The sequence below is a fragment of the Archocentrus centrarchus genome, chromosome 14, assembly GCF_007364275.1.
Source record: "Archocentrus centrarchus isolate MPI-CPG fArcCen1 chromosome 14, fArcCen1, whole genome shotgun sequence".
NCBI lineage: Eukaryota > Metazoa > Chordata > Actinopteri > Cichliformes > Cichlidae > Archocentrus > Archocentrus centrarchus.
In genome coordinates, this window is record NC_044359.1 from 38,410,518 (window position 1) to 38,427,571 (window position 17,054).

Genomic DNA, 17,054 nt, shown 5'->3' on the forward strand with positions numbered 1-17,054 from the left:
TTTTAGAAGAACATGGTTTAGGTTGTTTTCTCAATGATGTCTCATCAGGGAACAGTCTTGGAAAAAAAAAAGAAAACAAAATACATCCAAACAACAGCAAAATACCAAGTGAAAATTATTCATTTCACAGTTGTGTTAAAAATGTCTGTGTAGGTTCTCGGTCATCCAGGTCATAGTGGTCTCTGGAGCTTGAAAAAAGGCGACTGGACCTCTTTTTGTTTCTTGAAGATGTTCCTCCTCTCATCCCAAAGGCTTCTTCAGTTCTCAAATCAAAAGGTGGAGAGACCCAGGTATTTAAACCCCAGTGGGCGTGGTCCCCTGGTGTGACCCTCTACTGTTCATGTGTATAATCACATGCACCAAGGTGTGAAAGGAGGCGTGGGTCATTACAATCACTGGTTCTGGTTTAAACTAATTTGGGACTTTATCCCATTCTATCACGTGAGCTATTGAGGTCACAGGAACAAAGGTGTGAGTGGGGGTTGAGACACCTGGGGAGGGAGTTCAGGACACCACTGTAGACAGGGGAAAGTTGGTGATGTAATCCACCTCCTCTGTCCAATGATGGTTGTTCACAGTGGACATAGATGCTTCTTTTACTCCTCTTTCAAACATCGGTCTTCCCGGTCCAAAATGAGAATGTTGGCATCCTCAAAGAGTGACCTTTGACCTTTAGATGCAGATGTATAGCTGAGTCTTTTCCTGTCGAGGTGGCTCTTCTATGTTGTGCCATTCGTTTGTGAAGCAGCTGTTTGGTTGCTCCAATGTAGAGGTCCGAGCACTCTACACTGCACTGGACAGCAGACATTACGCCGGTTATCTTGTGTTTTGTGGTTAGTCCTTGGGATGGATCCGTCTTTGTCTCAGAGTGTGACTTGGTTTGAAAAGTACTGGGTGGTCATGCTTGTGTGAAATATAAAATTGGGGGAAAAAAGTGGGTTCACAATTGGAACTGGAGACTACACATTAAGACGTGGCTTGATGGTTAAAAAAGAATACTTTAATAAAACACAAAGCTATTTAACCTCTTAACTGGCCACGTCCCATCCGCGGGACATTTGTAGTTTGTTTTATATGACAGGCTAGACCCTCCCATTTTGATTGACACCTCATTCGGCCAATCATGTAACTGGCTGCACCAAATCACGTGACAAAGCTACGTAACGCTGTCTGGTTATTATTGGCTCTGTGAAACCCATTTCTTAACATGATTGGCCAAATGAGGTGTCAATCACAATGAGAAGGTGTCATGATCCTGGGCCAGTGGCCCTATGCACCTTGTTTGAGTTATGCTTTCAGTTCTGAGTTAGGATTTTAGGTTACTATGATTTTCGGTTATAGTGTATCTGTTTTGTTCTCATGTCTTTAGTCCTTTGTATCTTGTCGTGTGTAGTTTTGTTATATTCTTCAGGTTGTGTTATAGTTCAGTTTCTCATTATTGTTTGGTGATCTGTTTAGTTATTTATGTATTCAGGTTTTTCCATGTATCTTGTCTGTTTTGTCCCCCCATTTTGGCCCTTCTGTGTTTAGTTTCCCTTCCCATTGTTTTCTTGTGTAATGTTTGATTCCCTCTGTCAGGTTTTCTGTGTTAGGTTTGCATGTGTGTTAGGTTGGGTCATTTCCTGTTTTATTTTGGCAATCTTGAGTTCCTTGTGTTTTGTATCTAGGTTTACTTTCCCTTGAGTTGTCGGTATATTATGTTCAGCTGTGCTCTCACCTGTTGCCCATTCCCTCGTTATCCCTTTGTGTATATATTGTCTGTATATTGTCAGCTGACAGCACAGAGGCACTAATCATGGCAGCACAGGAACAAGCTCTGAGCACAAGATCGATAGACGCTGGGTCCTACCACATGACTCCAGGTGCAGGCTGTGCAGAGATACCCCTGAGACAATCCAGCACATAACAGCAGGGTGCAAGATGCTAGCAGGCAGGGTACTCCTTAGGCACCCCTTTCTTCTTCTCTGATAGCTGGCTAACATCCCTCTAGCTCTCTTTTCCATGGAGGGTACTGCTCCTTATGGCTGTTGCTCTCATAGCCAAACCAGGATCACTGCTGCCATGATAGCTGGTTGGTTTCAAAGAATTCAGTGATGGTCGACCCTTACTGGATGCACATCCTGGCCACATTTCAAATCCCTACTTATTGTTCCAAAGACTTTAATATCACCACTACATTATCCAGCTAAAATGCCACCTCGATCAAAAATGAGATAATGGTATTTACGGAATCCTTTCGACACGTACTATACACCAATCAAATCATCTCACATCATAACCCACTAAATACCTGTCTCTGCCTAGTCTGAAATATCAATCTGTTGTCAAAAGCCTCTAAATGCCATTTCCCATTGCCAGCAGAAGCCTCTACCTCTCTAGAACCAATCAAAATGCAAGATCGGATCATGTGACTGTATTAGTGGTGATCAGACTGTAAACACAGCTATAGGTCAGTGTAGCATTGTTTTGTGTGTAGAATTTTTTTTTTTGTTCAGGGATCAAACTTGACTATTTGCATGTCATTGAGTGAAATAAGTTTTTGATCCTCAAGCAAACCATAATTTAGTGCTTGGTGGAGAAACCCTCTTTGGCATGTGTGTCTTTGGAGACTCCTTTGTTCCCTTGGCAGTATATTTTGGGTCACTGTCATGCTGGAAGACCCATCTGACCCCATCTTCACTGTTGGGCTGAGGAAAGGAGGTTCTCATACAAAATTTTATGGTACATGGTCCTGTCCTGTGAAATCATCCTGTACCGCTCATAGAAAAACAGCCCCAAAGCATAATGTTTCCACCTCTGTGCTTGACAATGGCATTTGCCTTCCTCCAAATACAGAGGGTTGAGTTGATGTCACAGAGGTTGATTTTGGTTTCATCTGACAAAAGAACTTATTCCCAAACCTTCTGTAAAGATGTTCTTTGACGAACATAAGATGGACCTGTACATGTTCCTTCTTGAGCAGGGGGACCTTGCAGGTGCTGCAAGATTCAGTGTGTTATCAATGATGTTCTTGGTGATTGTGGTCCCAGCTTCTTTCAGATCATTAACAAGCTCCTGCTGTGTAGTTTTGAGGTGGTCCACCACCTTTGCCATGATCATCCTCACCCCATGAGGCAAGATCTTGCGTGGAGCTCCAGACTGAGGACGATTAACGGTCATTTTAAAATTCTTCCATTTCCGAATGATTGCACCAGCAGCTGTCTTCTCAGCAACCTTCTTGTTGATGGTCTTGTAGCCCATTCCAGCCTTGTGCAGGTCTACAGTCTTGTCCCTGATATCTTTTGACAGCTCTTTGGTCTTGCCCATGGTGGTGGAATGTTGGAATGAAAGAAATTGATTCTGTGGACAGGTGTGCTTTATGTAGAGTTCAGATCAGGATTATCTGTAATTGATTTGTAGTAATTTATGTGCCAAATGGACACAGCCAGTTTGTGGGAGCCAGAATTCTGGCTTGCTTGCAGGGGATCAAATTTCATTCAATTACATGGAAATCAATTTATAACTGTAATGTAATGTGGGTTGTTTTTCTGGATTATTGATTTATATTGGTTTCTTTCCATTAAAATGACACTACCATAAAAATAGACTGTTCATTTCTTTAGAAGTGAGCATACTTACAAATTCAAAAGGGGATCAAAAAATTATTTCCTCCACTGTATATAAACATACATAAGTTGACCAAGCCATGAAAGGATTTGAAGATTTTAAGTCTTCTCCCTAAAATACACATATACAGAGCCTAATGGTGTATTATAATAATGGAAACATTAGAATTATGTTTTAAGTCATGGACCGGCAGTGGATTATCTTTGTATATTGGGTGCTCTGCCAGCCTTCATAGTCAGAGAGTTGAAAAGTTTCGGGATCCCTGTCACATTCACCTTTCTGACTTTTGATGAGAGATGGTCATTCTTACATTCAGAAATGCTGAAGAATGCCACAGGCTGAAACCTATCCTGTTCTGTCTGTTGTAATATTAAGATCAATATATATGCAATTGTGGTTTTTGACATTGTTATTGTAGTCTTACATTAACACCAGCTCCACACCATTCCAGGGACTGTCGGGCCTTCAGTAGCAAGGAACATGCCACATATCTCAATTAATGTTCATTCTAAATAGAATAAGTGCTATTTTCTATGCTACAAGGCTGTAGCGTACACTGCATAAAGTGGAATATGAAAATAAATCTGCAGGACACCAAGACATGGTGGTTATGCGCATGTTATAGATATTAACATTTCTGGTCTTTATTGTCTCCAACCTTATATAACTGGGAAATTATACAGACATTGATTAAAATACAAGCGCTGTATAAATCAAACTGTAAATTCCTGATTATTATATATGTTTTGGTTGTATATTCTGTTGTCAATGTATTCATTCAATACAAATTCAAATGTAATCTTTTGAAAAATCTTTATAAGTGCAGTAGCTCACGTTACAGTATTGCAATAACACAGCACCACAAAGGACTATTGTCCTCCTTTCTGTCTACCATAATGACAGTGACAGGCTTTTCATTTGAAAGCTCCATGGATATCATGCTGTGCTACAGTGAACGTGTAAATATGTACATAATGTTAGTATTGTTCTTTATCTTTTTCTTGCTTTTTTGTTGTTTTTAAATAAAAATTTAGACTGAGATGTCCATCACTACTGACTTTATTATGTTACAGGAGTTTTTTAGTCTGCCCATTTTTATGTTAAAATAGACACTTTTAAGCAAATGACAAAAATTCTGGTTCAGTTTCAGGTTCAGGTACTTTATTTGTACCAGTAGGTGGATGAGGTGTGCAGTAGGCGAGTCATCAATCCTCACATTTTCAAAACAAATACAGACAATAATAATAATAAAAAATGCAGAATTCAGACAGCATTATGGAGGATATCAAAACTGCAATTTGTTCATCTGAGTGTCTGTGACAAATTACAGGAAAAGTCATGGTCCTTCGTCAGGTCACCCAGTGTTTTGAATTGGTTAGACTTTTGAAGTGTTGTTTATTTCATTAACCTTTGTAATTCTTGGGTTATTTAATGTTTATAAGGTTTCAAGTGCTTGCCGCCTCTCACCAAGGGCAACTCCAGACTGGAACAGACTCCAGCCCCTCTCCAGGAGACTGGTTCCTCCTGTGGGTGGTAGGCCTATAGGAGGGCGGGCCCACATATCCTCTTCAGGATGCGCCCAGCTGGGCACCATGGGCTAATGTTCAGCCACCAGACACTCTCCCTCGAGCTCCCTCCCCAGGCCTGGCTCCAGGGTGGGGCCCCAGTAACCCTATCCCAGGCAGGGTAAACAGTTCCCTAGGTGACTCTTCCCTAAGGGTTGTTGGAAACCCTCTTTTCTGGCCCCTCACCCAGGACTAATTTGCCATGGGAGACCCTACCAGGGGGACAAGCCCCCAGATATCATAGTTCCTGGGATCACTGGGACACAAAACCCTCCACCAGGATAAGGTGGCTTTTCAGAGAGGAGAAGGCTTTGCTGCCTGTACGTCAAAGTTTTCACTGGTGGACGAGAGGGTTGCTTCCCTGCAGCTTTGAGCCAGGGAACAAGTCCTGACTGTTGTTTGTGCTTACGCTCCAAATGACAGTTCAGAGTCGCTATGCTCAATCCCATGACTCCATTGTCCTACTGAGAGACTTCAGCACTCAAATAGGCAAAAACAGTGAGACCTGGAGGGGCATGACTGGGAGGCACGACCTGCCTGATCTGAACCTGAATGGTGTCTTGTTATTGGACTTTTGTACAAAACACAGTTTGTCCATAACAAACACCATGTTTGAACATGAGGATGTCCAAAAGTGCATGTGGCACCAGGACACCGTAGGCCACAGGTCGATGATCGATTTTGTAATCGTATCATCAATTCTGCGGCCGTATGTTCTGGACACTCGGGTAAAGAGAGGAGCTGAGCTGTCAACTGATCACCACCAGGTGGTGAGTTGGATGGGGAGGATGCTGGACAGACACAATGCACCTAAACATATTGTGATGGTGTTCTGGGAATGCCTGGTAGAGGCTCCAGTCCGCGAGATTTTCAACTCCCACCTCTGGCAGAACTACAACAGCATTCTGAGGGAGGCTGAGGACATTGAGTCCAAATGGACCATGTTCCGCATCTCCACTGTTGAAGCTGCTGCTCAGAGCTGTGGCTGCAAGGTGGTTGGTGCTTGTAATGGTGGTAATCCCTGAACCAGACGGTGGTCAGTGGGGGTGGAGGGAGCCATCAAGATAAAAAAGGGAGACCGAAGGGTGTGCTCCAGCTATCGAGGGAATCACACTCCTCGTCTTTCCCAGTATGGTCAATGCCAGGATGCTGGAAAGGAGGGTCTGTCTGTTAGTCAGACCTCAGATTCAAGAGAACCAATGTGGTTTTCATTCTGGTTGCAGAATGTTGGACCAGCTTGGACCAGATCCTCTTGAGGATATTTGAGTCTGTGTGGGAGTTTGCACATCCAGTCTACATGTGTTTTGTGTACTTGAAGAAGGCATTGAAAGTGTCCCTCGGGGTATGCTGTGGGGTGCTGGGGTATGGGGAATCTGGCCCATTGTTGCGGGCCATTTATTCCCTGTACAACCAGCAATAAGTTGGATCCATTTCCAGTGGGTGTTGGATTCAGCCAGGGCTGCCCTTTGTCACCGATTCTGTTCATAATTTTAATAGGCAGAATTTCTAAGCATAGCCAAGTGGTGGAAGTCTTCCACCTTGGTGGCCTCAGAATCTCGTCTCTGCTCTTTGCGGATGATGCAGTGCCATTGGTTTCATTAGGTGGTGGCCTCCAGCTCACAGTGGAACCACCAAATTTTACTGTAGTGTCTTGGAGTGCTGTGTTCTTTTTCCACCATGCATACCGCCCCTTGTTATGTCCAAATAACTCAGTTTTAGTTTCATCAGTCCACAGCACCTTATTCCAAAATGAAGCTGGCTTGTCCAAATGTGCTTTAGCAAACCTCAAATGACTCTGTTTGTGGGGTGTGCACAGAAAAGGCTTCTTCTGCATTACTCTCCCATACATCCTCTCCTTGTGCAAATAGTTGAACGATGCACAGTGACACCATCTGCAGCAAGATGATGTTGTAGGTCTTTGGAGCTGCTCTGTGGTTTGACTATGACTGTTCTCGCCATTCTTCACCTCTGCCTATCTGAGGTTTTTCTTGGCCTGTCACTTCGGGCCTTAACTAGAACTGTGCCTGTGCTCTTCCATTTCCTCACTATGTTCCTCACAGTGGAAACTGACAGCTGAAATCTCTGAGAGAGCTCTTTGGATCCTTCTTCTAAACCATGATGTTGAACAATCTTTGCTTTCAGCTCATCTGAGAGTTGTTTTGAGGCTCCCATGTTGCCACTCTTCAGAGAAGATACAAAGAGGAGAAACACCTGCAACTGGCCCTTTCTCATAATTGGATTCACCTGTGTATGTAGGTCAAGGGTCAATGAGCTTACAAAACAAATTTTGTATTCGAATAATTAGTGCTAAAGGTATTCAAATCAATAAAACAACAAGGGTGCCCAAACTTATGCACCTGCTTAATTTTGTTTAAATAATTATTGCACACTTTCTGTAAATCCTATAAACTTCATGTCACTTCTCAAATATCATTGTTTACGTCTGCTATAAAAGATATATTTAACTGAAACTGCTGATCCGAACAACCAATGACTTATAAAGGAAAATCATGACAATCATTAGGGGTGCCCAAACTTTTTCATACCACTGTAATAGTAACTTTAATTTGCGATTAACAACTGGTAAAGTTAATTAACTGTAATCAATGATACTGAAACACATTATAAAGCAGAACATTTGAAGAACAGAAGATATGTTGGAAGAAAAAGTACTTTGTATTAGATAAACAAAAATGAAGAATTTAAATGTAAATGTCTTTTTCACAGCTCTTAAATCAGGTCAGAACCTTCCAACACAGACATGAAAGTCATGTACCTGAACAACTCCACTTCTGAATAAAAGCCTTCTACTCTGCCATGGCTTTTTTTGTAAGAGCCTGTGTTGTCTCGCTCATGGATACTGTCCTTTAACACTTCGGTGTCATAACGGTCAGTGTGTCAGGCAGAGTTGGACCCAAATGCAGGACTCCGTAGGCAGACGTAACTTAAAATGTATTTATTGAGTCATAAAACAAATATACAAAATCCTCTTGGGAGCTAGGTAAGGAACATAATCCAAAACAAGGCGAGACATGGATACAGGAACACTCCACCATGACAAAACAAAGGCATGACAACAAGCAGGGGGAAACACAGGGCTGGTGAGGGGAGTGGAAACAGCTGTGAACACAGGTGAACCAAAGGGGAAGCAAAACAGAACATAACACACAGGGACCAGAAGACTATCACAATAAAACAGGAAGTGAAAACAAAACAAAAGCGCAGGCTTGACATGAGAGGTGGTAAGGACCCAGGAAACAAAAGAGACACAAGGCAAGAATCTAAGACATGAGAAACCAAGACAGACTGAACACTAAACACTAGGAAGCACTGGGAAACTAGAAATCAAAACACAGCCTAAAACACAACCATGAACAGAAACAAAAGAAGCTCAAAGGAAAACATGATTAAAAAAAACATCATAAACCAAAACGCTGGGTCGAAGGACCCAGGATTATAATATTCTGTCTGAATGACAGACAGAAGGGTTGCCACACACTTTGGATATGTGAGATGCGAGGTGTAGTAGTATGCCATCAGATACAGCAAACCTTGGCGGAGGTCTTCTTTGGCAAATGTGGTGATGGGTGTGGTTCCAATTGCCATAATACAGTGTGACCCATCAAAGAGCAAAGCAGGGCTGAAGAGAGATCTCCTCTGAAGGTACATGGCTGCATCTTCTGCTGGCTAAAGAAAAAAGGACAAAACAGAGAACAGAGACATTAAAAAAGTAGCTGAGCAGTCAAACCTCTGAGACACCATTCAATTCAATTCAATTCAATTTTATTTATATAGCGCCAAATCACAACAAACTGTCGCCTCAAGGCGCTTTGTATTGTGGGTAAAGACCCTACAATAATTATGTTTACCGATATATTAATGATCACATTCATAGAGCACATGTGGTATGGCTCATCTTCATATCATTTTCTGTTTCTTTAGGTTGAAAAATACACTACAGAAAATGTCAAATATGTCTGCCAATGAAATGATTATGACAAGAATAACTTGTAACCGTGAGTCCCTACACACTGTGGGAAATGACAGTGATTCTGCACCTGTAATGGTTTAAACCTGCACTTACTTCCAGTTTGTTTTTCTGAATTTTTATGATTTTGTTGAAGATTTGTGAATTTTAGTTTAATTAGTTATTTTTAATTAATTTATTATTGTCTTCTGTAGAAATTGGCCTGTATTTGTATTTTGGCAGGCCACACTGTCATGTGACCGACATAATGGTGCAGAAATTTCAGTATCAATTTTAAATTCTATTATTTTTAGGAGCCGAGATGCTTAAAAAGGACCAGATGGCAAACAAATTGTCAAAATGCACAGTGAAAGCCCTTGCAGACATACATTGCCTAATTTCCTTCGGGATCAATAAAGTATCTATCTATGTATTAACTGATAACAATATGAACAAACTCTGACCTGATAGACATGAAGGAATGCCTCACTGGCATGTCCCAGCTTCTTGGGTGGTGCAGTTGGTGAGGAGAAGAGTGTGGGGAGTGCCCTGAACAGAGCTATGGAACAAAATAAATCAATGTTTAGTTCAATCCTAAATCAACTAAATTTGATTGGCAACTTAATCTTGACACCACAGAAAATTAGGTGTCACCATGAACAGCAATATTATTCCGGTTTTATTTAATCAGTACTATCATATACATATTTATGTCTCTGAAAACAGCTACATGATGTATTACAGCGAGCACAATGACTAACCTCCATTTCGGTTCATCGGTGGCTTTAACACCTCCTTCCAAACACCATAAAACTGAACCATGGAGCAGACATCTTCCCATCTCGACTGGTTCAAGTAAATGTTAGAACCTGCACCAGTGCTTGCTTTGTAAGAAAGCCATGATAAAAAGTAAGTCACTTACATTGTGAAGCTCCTTGAAACATGGATATGCCTCTAGAACCTTTGTTGGCCTATCTTCTTCTGTCAGAACATCGCTGTCAATGATGGCTCTTCTTGATGGAAACTCAAGGTCAAGGGTTTGGCAGACAGCATCTCGGTTGGGTTTTGGCCTCTTATGCAGCTCCTGCAGAGTCTTGTAATGCCTGGCCTGTGTTGGCAAACTATCCATGTTGACTAAAGGGGGAAATTCAAAATCAGTGACTGGATCCAACATATCAATCTAAATGATTCTGTGTGTTTTAGCCAGCAAGCCTAACATTGTTTGTGTGTTATACATTTATCATGGTTATTCTACAGAAAGTCAAATAGATGAATATTGAAAAATCATGTCCTGTCGCAACAACTCAAAACCTTATCAAGTTTAAAGATTAAAAGATTAAAAGATTCATTGATCCACCACTTGAATCTGCATCATCATCTTCTCCCTTGGTGAGAACTCAGTGTGTGGGACCTGCCTCTTTCAAGGGGACTTATTCAGGATCTTCCTCTGTACATGTTCGTCTGTGCTGAATAAGATATTGAAAGAAAAAAAATGAAACTTAATATCACATATATAATTTCAGAAGTCTGAAAGAAATGTAAAACATAAAGTAATCACATACATATTTGGCAGGTAAGTCGTTATCCTGTAGCATGGGACTCTTCTTAGCCATGGCAGTAACATCATACTTGGACAGGCACCGTAATTCCTCTCCTTGCTGACTTGCTCTCAAGATTGAAATCATGCTGGTGACAGTGTTTCTCACCAGCCTGCATCTCAGCTCTTTGGACACGGCAGCTTCTCCCTCTGTACCAGTGCGGGCCATCTCTAAATAGTGTTCACGAGATAGTTCCAGCTCACTGTTTGTATAGATTACATATTCAGGAGGACTGGGAAGCTGGAGTCTTCTCTGGGGTTTTCTTTACCAAAGGAGTGGATGTCTGGGGAGATGGAGGTATTCCTTTAGGTGAAGACCAAGTTCCTGCTTCACCAGGGCCAGCTTTGTCTGGCAAGGTGGAATTACACTCAAAAGTATGTCAAACCATTCAAATGCTACAACACCTTCTGGATTTTTCCAATGCAACATTTGTTTTCCTTCTGTACACAGTGGACCTGGAGTGACTGACAGGAGCCTCACCTAGTGCAGAAACTACAGGGGTTGGCCAATGAAACTGAAACACCTGGTTTTAGACCACAATAATTTATTAGTATGGTGTAGGACCTCCTTTTGTGGCCAATACAGCATCAATTCCTCTTGGGAATGAGATATACAAGTCCTGCACAGTGGTCAGAGGGATTTTAAGCCATTCTTCTTGCAGGATAGTGGCCAGGTCACGACGTGATGCTGGTGGAGGAAAACGTTTCCTGACTTGATCCTCCAAAACACCCCAAAGTGGCTCAATAATATTTAGATCTGGTGACTGTGCAGGCCATGGGAGATGTTCAACTTCACTTTCATGTTCATCAAACCAGTCTTTCACCAGTCTTGCTGTGTGTATTGGTGCACTGTCATCCTGATACACGGCACCGCCTTCAGGATACAATGTTTGAACCATTGGATCCACATGGTCCTCCAGAATGGTTCAGTAGTCCTTGGCAGTGATGCGCCCATCTAGCACAAGTACTGGGCCAAGGGAATGCCATGATATGGCAGCCCAAACCATCACTGATCCACCCCCATGCTTCACTCTGGACATGCAACAGTCTGGGTGGTCCGCTTCTTTAGGGCTTCTCCACACCGTAACTCTCCCGGATGTGGGAAAACAGTAAAGGTGGACTCATCAGAGAACAATACATGTTTCACATTGTCCACAGCCCAAGATTTGCGCTCCTTGCACCATTGAAATCGACGTTTGGCATTGGCACGAGTGACCAAAGGTTTGGCTATAGCAGCCCGGCCATGTATATTGACCCTGTGGAGCTCCCGATGGACAGTTTTGGTGGAAACAGGAGAGTTGAGGTGCACATTTAATTCTGCCGTGATTTGGGCAGCCGTGGTTTTATGTTTTTTGGGTACAATCCAGGTTAGCACCCGAACATCCCTTTCAGACAGCTTCCTCTTGCGTCCACAGTTAATCCTGTTGGATGTGGTTCGTCCTTCTTGGTGGTATGCTGACATTACCCTGGATACCGTGGCTCTTGATACATCACAAAGACTTGCTGTCTTGGTCACAGATGTGCCAGCAAGACGTGCACCAACAATTTGTCCTCTATTGAACTCTGGTATGTCACCCATAATGTTGTGTGCATTGCAATATTTTGAGCAAAACTGTGCTCTTACCCTGCTAATTGGACCTTCACACTCTGCTCTTACTGGTGCAATGTGCAATTAATGAAGATTGGCCACCAGGCTGGTCCAATTTAGCCATGAAACCTCCCACACTAAAATGACAGGTGTTTCAGTTTCATTGTCCAACCCCTGTACATTATCAGCATTTTCCTCCACAACCTGCATACGCTGCTCAGCTAAGACATGCACACCTGCCTCTCATCTGCACACAAAGCTGCATCTGCTGTTCCTGTGTTCATTAGTACTACTTCTGCTTGCGTGTCGTGTTCATTATATCAAACATGTACATATTTTATGTGGAAAATTATAATCAAATGATTAACACTATTGGTTACCACTGGTTCTGGCCCTTTTCTGAATCATATTAGCTAGAGTTTAAACTAGAGTTAATGAGAGTTTGGATGTAACTGACCCCGCCTCCGAACTAACCTGCAGCACCTTTATGAGCCCGCCATCAACAACTTAAAAGCGATTCTGTTGTGAAGCAGTATTTGTTTCTGCTCTCACTGCTCAGACTGAACATTTGGACTACTTTCTTCTGCTAGATTTGCTTTTCTAATAGAGGTTTATCGATGTGGCTTGACTTTGCCATTAGTGAAGATTTTCATTAGGCTAAAAATAGACTGCATTCAGTTAGCCGCCCTATTTCTTCTCTTTTGAATATGAATATGGCCTGTTGGAGGTGTGTGATCTGCTTTATTTTTGTTAACACTGAAGGCGCACTTGAGCCATATTAACACAACACATAGCCGCAGTCCAAACATCCAAGTCATATGTGGAATAGATGGTTGCACAGAGGAAGACAGAGTCGTTAACTCTTTCTACATATCAGACGCACTCATGCTCTGTATCATGCGACTGGGAGCCCTCCTACCCAGTGGATGACAACAGCAACATCTGACTTATCACGTGCTGCAGGTGAATATTTTGACATACCAATTTTTTCTGACTGTGCCACTAAAACACAAGGAATGCTAAGGACAGACAGAGAGGTCAACATTCCACATCACAACACATATACACATACAACTTGATACACACAGGACCTTTGGAGCAGGCATGTTACCCAGAGGTTGAGGAGATGGAGCCGCTGTGGTAGCCCCACTCGGATCCTCATTACTGTCTGTCCCCAAATTTTATTTGCACTTTAGACATGGAGGGTTTTGGGGGGGCAGTGTGGGCAAGCTCTGACGACTAGCAGTTGGTGGTTGTATCACAACTGTCCCCTCAATTTTAACTGCACCCTATACACCACATTCATTCACAAACATAAATACATACACTTACAAGTTGGGGAGGAGGAGGGGTGGATGGGTCATCTTGCACCCCGATTTCTTACACCTCACCCGGGGTGGGGGTCGGGTGGTTCCTTGGGGACTGGGCTAGTGGCGTCTTGGGGTCGCTGTTGGCCCTGGGGTGGTTTCCACTCGCCCCATCTTCAGAGGGTGGGTAGCTATGGATGAATGTGTGTCTTTGTGTATCTGTCACTGTCTTCATGAGTATGGGTGGGTGAGTGAATGTGTACGTATGGTGTATCTATGTTTATATGTGTGTGGGTGTATGTGCATGTATGTATGTATGTATGTTGTGCATGTATGTTGTATGTATGGTTGTATGTATGGCTGGACCTGGGTCTAGGCCTTGTGCCTTGCCTCCTGGCCGCTCCCTGCTGGTTGCCTCCTCCCCCCCTGCCCCCCTGGGGTGTGGGTGCCTCTGGGTTCCTGGGTGGGGTTGGATGTTCTGGCGTGGGAGTTGACCTGCTGCCCTGGGGGTCGTGGCGTGGGGGTGCAGTGGCTTCTTCGGCGTGAGGGGGGGCGGGGGGTCTGTGGGGGTTCGGGTGGTCCTGGGGTGCCAGGTGCCCTGGAGCCCTGCCGCCGGCCTGTGCAGGGGGCTGGCCGCTGGGGGGGGGGCTGGCTTCTCATCGCCTCGGGCTCTCCGGGGACCTTGCTCCTTGGCGGGGGGGGGGCGGTGGAATGAGTGGCCTCGGGCCTTCGTAGGTCTTGATGGGCTGCTGGTGGCCTGGGCTTCCTGGGGCTTTCTTTGCCCGCCTCTAGCTTCTGATGAGCTGTGGCGTTCTGCCCTCATTGGTAAGTACATTTCATGACACAAACACATACACCCTCACAATAACACAAAATGGTTGGTTTGTGTAACTATGCTTCTTCTTTTATTTTGTTTTGCCCACACAATTTTTAATTTTGCAAATATTGTCAGTATCTTATGTTTAACAAGTGACGAACTATTTGGTTTACTTACTTGCACTCTTTCCTGTTTCTTTTTTCTATTTTTCTCTCCTTTTTTTCTCTTCTTCCTCTTTCCCTTTCTCTTTTCTGTCTTTTCTCTTTTCTTTTTCTTAAGCCTGTCATTTCTGGCACAATTTGTCACATAGCATGTTAAAAATAATTCAAATAAAATAAAGGGTCACACAGTAACAAGAGGAGCCTATAGAGAACCTATAGAGCTCATCTTGAAATAGCAAATATGTTTGGCACAACAATGCATTCAGATCACAGTTCTGTTTGCAAGATCTTCCAGACATGACAGGCTAGAAAAATAAAAAAATTCCACATGAAACGTCAAATCTGGAGCTTGAGGATTTCCAGACTCCACATACTGATAATCAGGTGAGATGCTAATGAAAATGTTTAACAGTTAACATTCCAGGTGTTTATATTTTAATGCATATTAACACAACATATCTACAGGAAGGAGCTGCTACATCAAGTGAAAATCTTATCAGACGTGCAGCTGCATTTACCATCAGAGTCCAGGAAAGACATCACCTATCCCAGGTGTTAACAATACTATGTGGGGGAAGTAAAATATATATTGAAAATATGTTTGTTTGTCTGCATTTAAATATGCATTTATATGTATTTTACCACAGTCATAAGACTTGGAAAACTGACCTTGAATGGGTTTGAAATGTGCTTGAATATGACTGGAAAAGGTCTTAAAAGCAATTCTGTGGACCATTTTATAATTCCACTGTTGAGCTACAACAGTCTCATATTTGGTGACAAGGAGACTCATTACAAGCACCTTGAGGTGACTGTTTGTTGTGATTTGGTGCAATATAAATACAATTGAATCAAAAAATTCTATTTAAATATTTCTCAAAACCGAATACTTTTTTTTTCAGTTGGTGTAATTCAGGCTCAGGAAGGAGTTGATTTTGCATATAGTAAGTGTCGGCATTTGATGAAATGCAAATGAATTTTAATGAACTAAGTTTTACTAAAAGGACAATAAAAAACATATTAAGCTGTGCTGTGAAATAGAAAAGGCTCACACAGACTTCTTGAAATCATCCCTTAAAACCACCCATTGTAGGAACAGCTGATTGATTTCCCAGCCTTTGACCTCATTCAGTAAACAGGATATAATGCACATCTTTCTTGAGGTTGTTGCACTTATGGAAATTAAGTGCGTGTTAAAATCCTTTGTTCTCTTTGGACAGATGGAGTTGGATGTGTTCAGTTCAGCCATGCAGAGTTTTCCTTTGTCACTGATACACCTACGTGACACACCCTGCCCTATCGGTGTCACTACTTTGGCATCTAATGACAATAAAGTGAAACAGTCCTCAGGGTAAATGCTGATATTGTTGAAGATCAGCCCTTTTCTGCTAAGCAGTAGAAAGAAAAATGAATATGTTCAGGTTTTTTGGACTTAACTGAGATCCTTCAGATACCTTTTGCCCCTATTTTATCTGTACAGAGTGTGTTAGGACTGAATAATATGATTGAACAGCATTTAAAACAGTTAAAGAAACTTTTTCCTGAGAATAATATAATACCTAAGCAACATTGGTTGTTGCATCTCCCTGCTCAGATTCTTTATGTGGGGCCTTTGATAACAATGAATTCTGACAGGGCGTGTTATTTATTTGTGAAGGAAGACACCTGAAACACTTTAATTAAAAAATGATAACATTTAATCTATTAAAGAATCAGAAGAAATCACACAGACAATCTTGTTCAGGGAGACAGGCCTTCTCAGCAGCTGCCTGTGCCCCCCCCCAGCAGAGCACTGCTAAACATAACAATTTTATACTACAAGCGCTATCAATTCAAAAACAGATGGAGAGAGCTGTGGTTTAGACTTGGCCTTCTCAGACTGGTTCGTCCAGTGGTTGGTTCCGGCATCATGGCACAAGCTTCAGCAATAAAAGCTCCGTTAAAAGACACACACACCTTCCCCTGTCACATGTTCCCAATCATGACTTGGCAGTTTTATTCTCCTTAGTAACAGAGTACGATGACCTACACACACCCTTCCCTCCTCAGACACAGATGTTCATGTTTTGGCAAAACTTTTAAGGATAAGTTAAACATACTCTTCTCTGAGACCGAGAAGGTCATAAACAAGATAAACATATCTCCCAAAGGCCATGAAGTTGGTCTGGCGACTGCCGGTCTCCCATCTGTCTGCTCTCTGTAATGTATTTATTTAATTGTCTATTATTTATTAATTGATTTACTGGAGTTTACTTTTAAACATTTGTCATTTTATTCATTGAGTAAAAAATAATCCCCAACAATTCCAATCAAAGCAGTGTTTTTTAAAACAGTAGTCATCTAAAGTGAACTTCAGAAATGTCTGTGCGTCACTTGTGAAACATAATCAGCATTCTGAATGCTGTCAAAATGAAATCGGCCCTGAGCATCCAATATTTGTACATGA